Raw genomic sequence first — 10,054 nt, forward strand, 5'->3', positions numbered from 1 at the left:
TAACTCGAGTACGAAGAAAAAAGAGCTCAACATGATTATGAAAGGCATATACATGCTGCAAGCTAGATGCGGGACTTTTACTTTTCCATGTACACTCTAAATTACAGGGATTTAAAATATTAAGTCCAGATGGACTGTAGTTAGGGACCAATCGATTTTTGGACTTAGTTTTAATCACAAAGACTTAAATTTAAATCTCAAATGATTTAAATTTAAATCTTTCGAGATTTAGAAATGAATCTTAAGGATTCAAACTAAATCCGGAATTCGATTGGTCCCTAACTACAGTCCATGTGGACTTATTTTAAATCCCTGTAATTTAGAGTGTAGGCGAGGCTTGGAAATAACCTCTATATAACTTGGTTTAAAAACTTCAGTGATATTCAAAACAGACAGGAGATGGATGTGCAGATCTCGATAAATTCAGAGATTCAGTCATACAGATGGTGTTATTTCAATTGAACGGAAAGCCTTTTAAATGAATTCAAATTTGCGAAAGGTGGGCCTGAATAGCAAACAGTCGGCAAACATTGTTGGTGGTTGGCAAGACATGTTATTCTAGAATGTTTCCCACACTCCTAAAATGTTTGGCAACACAACAATTGGTTAAAACTGTATTAAATATTGTGTAGTTTTGGGGTGAAAACTACAGTACCGGTTGAAAACTATTGTTGGCCAATAATTGTGTGGACAGTTTGTTACCCAACATTTTACGAGCGTATTTTTAGTTATTATTACAAAAAATACAGTCTTATTCAAAAGAAGATATGGTTGATACTGCTGTATAATGGGGATATGGATCAAGATTATTAACTTTTATTCAAATTATAGCAATTTACAATTTCATTTGGGAAGTCTGTCAAACTTTGGATTGAATGCATGCATTTTACGTGTTTGAGAAGTGTATATACATGTGTGAACTTGTAAATTGAACGAAGGCACTAGTGAAGTATAATTAGACAAGGAAAAACATCATATTCGCTCTATTACCAGTACATGCATAATAATAATGAAAAATGTATAGGCCTTTGACTTCAAACATCACAGAATGACCATATTTCAGAAGTTCTTATATATTGTATTCGGTCTTAAAAAGATGGAAAAGGAATACACTATAATATCATTGCATTATGGTATAAAGGCATATTACTTTCAATTTTATTCATACTGAATCAATGTTTAACCATAGAATGTGTAAAATTTCAAAACAGACATATTTGTTTAAAAATCAGTAAATGCAAATAAAATCATACAAATTATGAAATAATTTATTGATTTGTCTAATCAATAAGAATAACAAATCAACCTTGCACGATTTGTTTTTATCGAATAGCGAATACTTCGTTATAGAAGCTGGAGAAAGGTTAATTTTCTTACAGCTCTCAAATAACCACATTTTCATACAGGCCTGGATATGTTGCATGTAATTTCAGAGGAGCAAATTTAACGAAAACCCTGTTGAAATGACATTTGATTATATTGTTAAACGGGACAATCATACGGATCTTATCGAAAACAAGGAGAAAACATAAATATTACGTATGGCATAAAATCTTTCAAAATATCCAGCAGGAATGATGCCCGACCCGGACTGTAATTCCCCCGGAACTCAAGGCGGGATGTGTCAGGCGTAGCCGTAGAAGCAGCAGGCTGGAATTGCCAGGCTTGACATGATTTAGAATTCTTTGCACATTTTACAGAAAAATCAAGTGAAGATTGTTTATATGAATTATAGAGATAACTGGATATTATACAATTTACATGACATCCATTAAAAGTTAATTTGCATATTCATTGAAACAGATTCAAGAGAACACAAACATAGTCGTGTAATTCCCTATCAGAACAACACATCACCGTGACCCTTCCATTTAGGTGGTTCTCAAAGTGTAGGCTAAGGGCTATCTAAGAAATAAAACAGATGTCTATATAATGTATATAATGTATAAATGTATTGATGTAAGATCTCGATATATCAGAGATTCAGTCATACAGATGGAGTTATTTTAAATGAACCAAAGCCTTTTAAATTAAATTTGTATTTGTGAAAGGTGTTCCTGAATAGCGAACAGTTGTCAAACATTGTTGGTGGTTGGCAATATATGATATTTAGAATGTTTCCCACACTCCTAGAATGTTTGGCAACATGCTGTCCACACAACGATAATTGGTTAAAAAAAAATTTCAATTTTGTGTAGTTTTAAACCAATAATGTGTGCTTTGGGTGAAACTACAGTACTGGTTGAAAATTACCCAGAATTTGATTTTTTTAATAATTGTTGTGTGGACAGTTTGTTACCCAACAGTTTAAGAGTGTATTTTTAGTTATTATTATAAAAAATACAGTCCTATTCAAAAGAAGATCTGGTCGATGCCATAACGGGGATATGGATCAAGATTATTAACTTTTATTCAAAATAATGATAGCATTTTACAATTTCATTTGGGAAGTCTGTCAAACTTTGGTTTGATGCATGGGTGTGTTTGAGAAGTTTATACTACAGTACATGTGTGAACCTGTAAATTTAAAGAAAGCAACAGTGAAGTATAATCAGACAAGGAAAAACATCCCATTCGCCCTTTTACCAGTACATGCATAATGTAATGGAAAAAAGTAGGCCTTTTGACTTCAAACATCACAAAATGACCATATTTCAGAAGTTTTTATACATTGAATCCAGTCTTTAAAAGATGGGAAAGGAATGCACTATAATATCATTGTATTATGGTATAAAATCATGTTACTTTTAAACTATTTTAAGAAAGAAAACTGTTACAATAATTCTATAATATTCATACTGAATCAATGTTCAACCATAGAGGGCGTAAAATTTCAAAACAGAAATATTTGTTTAAAAATCATCAAATGCAAATAAAATCATGCAAATAATGAAATAAATTATTGATATGTCTAATTAGTCAGCATAAAAAAATCAGCCTTGTAAAATTTCTTTTTATCGAATAGCGAGTGCTTTGATTAAGAAGCTGGAGAAAGGTTGATTTTCTTTACAGCTTTCAAAATGACCTCATTTTATAGGCCCAAACATGTTGCATGTAATTTCAGAGGAGCAAATTTAACGAAAACTCTGTTGAAATGACATTTGATTATATTGTTAACGGGACAATTATACGGATCTTATCGAAAACAAGGAGAAAACATAAATATTACGTATGGCATAAAATCTTTCAAAATATCCAGCAGGAATGATGCCCGACCCGACTGTAATTCCCCCGGAACTCAAGGCGGGATGTGTCAGGCGTAGCCGTAGAAGCAGCAGGCTTGAATTGCCAGGCTTGACATGATTTAGAATTCTTTGCACATTTTACAGAAAAATCAAGTGAAGATTGTTTATATGAATTATAGAGATAACTGGATATTATACAATTTACATGACATCCATTAAAAGTTAATTTGCATAATTGAAACGGATTAAAGAGAACACAAACATAGTCGTGTATTCCCTATTAGAATAACACATCACCATACAGATGGAGTTATTTATGAACCGAAGCCTTTTAAATTGAATTTGTATTTGTGAAATTTGTATTTGTTGGTGGTTGGTAAGATATATTTTTAAAAAAATTCCATCAGTATGATCTGTTTAATATAAAGAATACAAAGTTATCCCACAGCTCTATAACAGCCAAGTTGCAGTGGTAATAATTGGTGGGAAGAGCACCGAAAAATGATTGATTGATTGCATTTATTCTTTTTCATTCCAAATTTAACAAAAGTTACAATGTAAAGCATAACACAAAAATATCATATACAGAAATGAAAAAGGGAACCCACTGGAAAGCAAAGCTTGTTAGTATGGGTTCCCTGCAATAAATAGTTAAAGTATATCTTTGATCGATGAAATTCAATTCGTAAATTAAAAAGGTTTGTACAATGAAAAAGAATACCAGTGGGGTCAAGCTTTTTATGTTTACTAAATAAGTTACAATTAACATAAAAAAATGTTATATCGTGCCCCTGCTGTATAAATAAAAAAAACCTAAGTTCAGGAGTGTTTGAACAGACAATCACTTGGACAAGAGAGGACGAATACTAAAAACAAAACAAAGACAAAAACAAAAACGGCACACACACAAACAAAAAACAAAACAGAACAGGACAAGACAGCAAAAAAAAAGGAAAAGAAACAAAATGGCACACACACACACAAACAAAAACAAAACAGAACAGGACAAGACAGCAGAAAAAGGAAAAGAAACATAACAAAACACACTACAAAACATAGACGGACAGAAAGATTTATAAAAGCAATAGAACTAGACATAAAGATGACAGGAAGAGAGAGAGAAAAAAGAAATGTGAGAGGAGAGGGAGAAAGATAAGGAAGAAAATAAGAAGGGAAGAAGAACAAAAGAGGTGGTAGCTGCTCACACAGAAATGTTTGAGTTCTGGGGTTTATACTGAAGGATAAAAATTTTCTTCAACCCTCGACCGAAACTTAAATGTGTTGGTTTGTTACGTAATGATTCTATAAGGAGTTCCATAGTTTGATACCTGTAAAAATAAATGTTTTATTCAAGAGGATTGTTCTAGCTCTTGGTGGATGAAAGAGCCCGGCAGACCTAGTAGGATAATGATGAATATCGACATTTTTAGTAAACATGGAATAAAAAATATTTGGAAGTTCATTTTTATCTAAACTATACATGAGTTTTCCGAGATTGTATACAAGTCACCAATCTTTAAAATATTATATTTATAGAAAAGTTCGTCAGTGTGTGAACGAAAATCAGCATGACAAATAATACGAATAGCCTTTTTCTGCAAAAGTAAAATTCTGTTCAGGAGGCAGTGAGCACAATTCCCCCATGCTGTTATACCATAGTTTAAATGAGGCAGGATCAAAGTTGAATACAAATTAAATAGTATATATAAAATGACTTTATATCAATGTGTTATTATTATTATTTAAACAAAATACAGTCGATCATATTCAAGAGAAAATCTGCATTGGTATACAATAACGGGATATGGATCAAGATGATTTAATTCAAATTACAGCATTTAACAATTTAATTTCAGTAATCTACATCGGTCAAACCATGCGTTTGAGAAGTGTTGTAAAACCCACTCTAAAAACTGTTTGGCAACATACAGTCCACACAACAATTGGTTAAAACTTTATCAAATTCTGGGTAGTTTTAAACCAATAATGTGTGCTTTGTTTGAAAACTACCCAGAGTTGGATAAAAATTTCAAATCAATTTTTGTGTGGACAGTATTTTTCCTAACATTTTGCATATGTGTACCTTTAAATTGAAGGAAATCAACGGTGAACTGTCATCAGACAAGGAAAGTCATATTTGGCCCGTATGGCTTAATAAGAGCTCACAGAATTCCAGGGGTGGTGGAGCGAAGTTGAAAAGGGGAGGGTTAAGGGCACATTTTTTTCCCGAAATGGCACTCACTGCACTCACAAAGCTTTGACATGAAACTAATGTACATAGCTTATCATTTGATTTTAACAACAGCCTCGTTTTCCTCGAGGCTCGATATAATATTTAGTAATTTAAAATGTGTGTTTCCAGAATCTTTATACATGTAGTAGGAAAACCTGTGCAAAAGGAAAAGGGACGCTATTAGAACATTATCAAATTGAAAATTTATCAAAAGTAAACAAGGGTATGTTTTAAGACTTTATGCAACGCTGTTTACTATATGAACCTTGCAGAATTTGTTTAACCATTTAAACAATCCTGTTTAATAATTATTGAAGATAAGATATTGAAAATTAAACTTTGTTGCTTAAGAGTAAAACACTAACCCTTGTTTAATCATTTTACACAAGGTTCGTATAGTAAACAGCATTGTATACATGTTTTTTACTATGTAGGACAATCAATAATTTAGAGGTTATAGGGATGAATTTCATTATCAAAATAAATTTGTTCTCGTACACAAAGGCTCGAACAAGATAGAATTTCGATTTCATTACCACTACTTTGAACGCTAAGATTTTATTGGATGTAATGTTAATAAAATTTGCATCAAATGTTATTACAATTTATTTGCTTTTCGGATCGCTACGAATCGTTTTGCACCGCGGGCTTAAGGGGAATCCAGTCTTCATATTTTGTAGTTAAGAAATGTTGAGGTCCGTGCGGGGGTGCACCTTTATAAAAGTTTAATTACAGATCTATGGATTAACAATGTACAGAAAAGTAACCCATCAGTAGATTAAGTAAATTAAAAAAAGACCTCTGGAATAATATATCTTGTACGAGAAAACAATGATAGTTATTCAACAACACAATGATAATAACTGTGACGATAATGAATAATTCTTGGCCAACAGAAAGTTTGGGAAGCAACAAAAAATATCGATACATCGTTTATAGCTGTGATGAAAAATGAAACTGAAAAACGTAGGAAATATAGTATTCTGGCTTAAAATGTTTCACACAGCCTTAATATTACGATCATGGTTCCTGTTGATTGTTTTTAAATGCTAACTGTATTAAGCTATGCAAACCAATGTGGTGTGATTGCTGTACTTCTAATTATTTCGTTTAATCCAATACTGTTCGGCGCTAGGAGGACAGGATTCCTTGCAAATTTATAAGATCACTGACATACTGATGGGTTACACTCCCCGGGTTACACTCACGGTCTACATTTGATTACCGTATATTTTTTTCGGAATCTCAGCTGTAATTGACAACATAACAGAAAACAAAATCAGCTGAAGAAAAGAAAATCATTGCCCCTATGTTAAAGTTATGCCTGCCATGACTCATGTAAAAATAAATCAGATAAGCACACGCACCATGATATCGACCAAAGATCGTTGCACGCTGCATATGCCTTTTGGCTGCCACATTTTTGGCACACCCGACGATCCGAAGTGGGGGGGGGGGGGGGGTCTCATCCTTGAATTCTAAAGCAAAATATACTACATGTATTTTAGAGTCTAAATTTGGCGTGTTGGCTAAAAATATTTTTTACGAATCATTTAGGCTATAAACAATTATTTATGTTAGCAGGGAGTATTTTTTAATAGAAAAATTATTTTGCCTCTCTCGTATGTTATGCAACTTTCTTTTTATTTTGTTTTCTTCTCACTGGTATAACAATCAAGGGGCTATGTTCCGAAAGAGATGTATAATATTAAGTGGTAAGCTTTGAAGCTCCATTTGCACCCCCTCTCCTTCCCTCCATGCATGTATAGCATGTAAAAAAATCGTCTCCTGCCAGAAAGTATAAATGCCTCAGACCATAGAGCTATTAATACTAGACCTACCATAAAGCGTGCAGACCATGGGTCAGGGGGTCAAGGCGGGGTTCCATTATTCTTAGCACTGACTTCTAGCAAGATTTTATTGTTTACGAAACACGTCTACAAATTTCATGAAAGAGTTTCCCGACTTCGTTTGATCGCAGGAGATGGAAAGTTTCCTCCCCCCCTCGACCCAGATAGATTGTGCCTTTATTAGATGGCGTAAATGATATAAATCAATGTGGAAACTAGGCAAGTGAAACAGTTTTCAATTATTACTACATCAAAGGACAGAATTATGTTGTCCAAACCATATTTCAAGTAATGTGTAGTTTACAGTATTTATCACACGCATATGGGGCTCCGTGAACAATAATACTACCATTTCTGAATTTAATATCGTGTTAACAGATAAGGCCTCTCTCGATTTTTTTTTCCAGATGGCTATTGCTATGGAAATTAGATCTTTAGCAGCTAAAGGCAGAATAGTATCTAAAACGTCGTTCAAGGGGCATGTAAGCGAGCGTAGTGAGTGAGCCTTGAAGATTGCTTAGAAAGTAATGTGCATATTATTACAGAAGAAAGTAAGTGCAAGAAGAACGAAAACTTAAAGGACAAGTCCACCCCAACAAAAACTTGATTTGAATAAAAAGAGAAAAAATTCAACAAACATAATACTGAATATTTGATCAAAATCGGATGTAATAAGAAAGTTATGACATTTTAAAGTTTCGCTTCATTTTACAAATCAGTTAGGCCTATATGCACATCTCGGTCGGTAAGCAAATAAAGAACTGATGACATCACTCACTCACTATTTCTTTTGTATTTTGTTATATGAAATATTTTTTATTTTCTCATCATTGTCATGTGAAATGAAGTTTTATTCCTACCTGAACACGTGGAGTTCCATTATTTTAACATTGTGTGCGTCAGGTAAGGAGGTCCTAATCGTCAAATTCGTAAAAAGTGAAATATTGTATAATTCAAACAATAAAACAAAATAAATAAATAGTGGGTGAGTGACATCATCGACTCTCTCATTTGGATGTAACTGGCTCGTTCATATAACTATTTTGTTAAAAATAAGCGAAACTTTGAAATGTCATTACTTTCTTATTTTACATCCGATTTTGATAACATTTTCAGCATTGTGCTTGTCTGATCTTTCTCTATTGATTCAAATCAACATTGCTCTGAGGTGGACTTGAACTCTAATAAGAATAGGAAAACGAAATATAAATTAGTTGTTACATCACAGTTGGCAAATAAGGATAAAAAACAAAAACAAATTGCTCTTTGAAGTCGAATCATTTAAGTATTAGGTAATTATTACAAATGTTAATATAATGAGCAGAACAAATTTCCATGTGAACAATAAAATAAAACTAAAATTGAAATGAAAACTAGTTTCCTAACTTTTTAGAGGTGAGATATTTAGACGATGGTTATCGGGTATAGGGATGTCTTATGAAATGATTATGCCATTACAGGCCACAACTTAAAAAAAAAAAACTTGGAAATATCACGATCGATGAATAAAATGAAAAGGAAAATATTGCGAAAAGGACAGAGTTTGAACAATCTTTAAAACTATGCAGAGATGATGTAATTACCCTATAAAATGAATAAAATTGTAGAGATATGTCGGAAATGTTGTTGTCCTATCGTATAAGTGTTTCATTAATGACATTGATCATATATATACACTTAACTGTTTTGAAGTATTAAGAAAAGAAGAAAAGAATATGTCACTCGCTTCCACACACACCGCTAACATCCACGCCAGTGAATGTCAGGATGGTTCGGTTCATGATCAAAGTTATATTATTAAAGTTAATGAAATCATACAGTTCATATACGGATCCGTTAATGATAATAAGAAACATGATTGCGGTCATAGACTTAATTGTGCACAATATTATGTACACAGTAACATATGAATAATGAGAATCTGAAATGATTGATATTCACAATAAATAAAAAAAAATATGTATATGATGGGGGGACCTAAAGCTACGCACTTTGTTTACAAACGATAGAAACTATGCCAATTTGAATATTTGAACAAATTATCTGTCGCTAACTTGTGGCAAATATTCTAAAGATCATTAAGCAAGAACAAAATATCACAAAACTCACTAATACGAAAATCCCGCCGTGTTTTCCGAACACCTCTTGAATTCGCCGCCCGATGTTAGAAGGGGTCCTAAAGCTACGCACTCGATTTATCATGCAGAAAAATAGAATTTCCTGTGCCTCAATTTCTAAAATATGTTCATACTATTATAGGATAATATGAAATTAAAGAGAATATAGCTCAAAAATTCAAAACAGTTGTGGGTGTTCTCTGCATTTAGAGATTTACTGCAGCCTCTGTAGAAAAAATTGAATAGGAATCGTTCGTCACTCTGCAGTCACAATTCCACACAAAGTGCGCATTTGCCATTAAAAACTGCATGCGCGATGAGTGGTGCGTAGCTTTAGGACCCGCGCAGCTTTAGGACCCCCTACCATACTTAAAAATCGAGATAAAATTAATTAGAAACAAAAAAAAATATTATATCATGATTGACTGCAAAAGCGGAAAGACCGCAGAGGAACTTTTGGTTTTTAGAATGCAAAATAATAGGCAAAATAAAACATTTTGAGTGCATTAAATTATGAATTCACGCGTTATTATTTGAACATTAATCAATTAATATTTTTTTCTTTTAAGTACATTTCTCTTCACAAGGTGCGTATTGATTATCTCTAATGAAAATACTATTACTGGCGGGCAATGCTTGCATATATTGCCTACTTGGATGTGGAAGTTA

The sequence above is a fragment of the Lytechinus variegatus genome, chromosome 18 (genome assembly GCF_018143015.1).
Source record: "Lytechinus variegatus isolate NC3 chromosome 18, Lvar_3.0, whole genome shotgun sequence".
NCBI lineage: Eukaryota > Metazoa > Echinodermata > Echinoidea > Temnopleuroida > Toxopneustidae > Lytechinus > Lytechinus variegatus.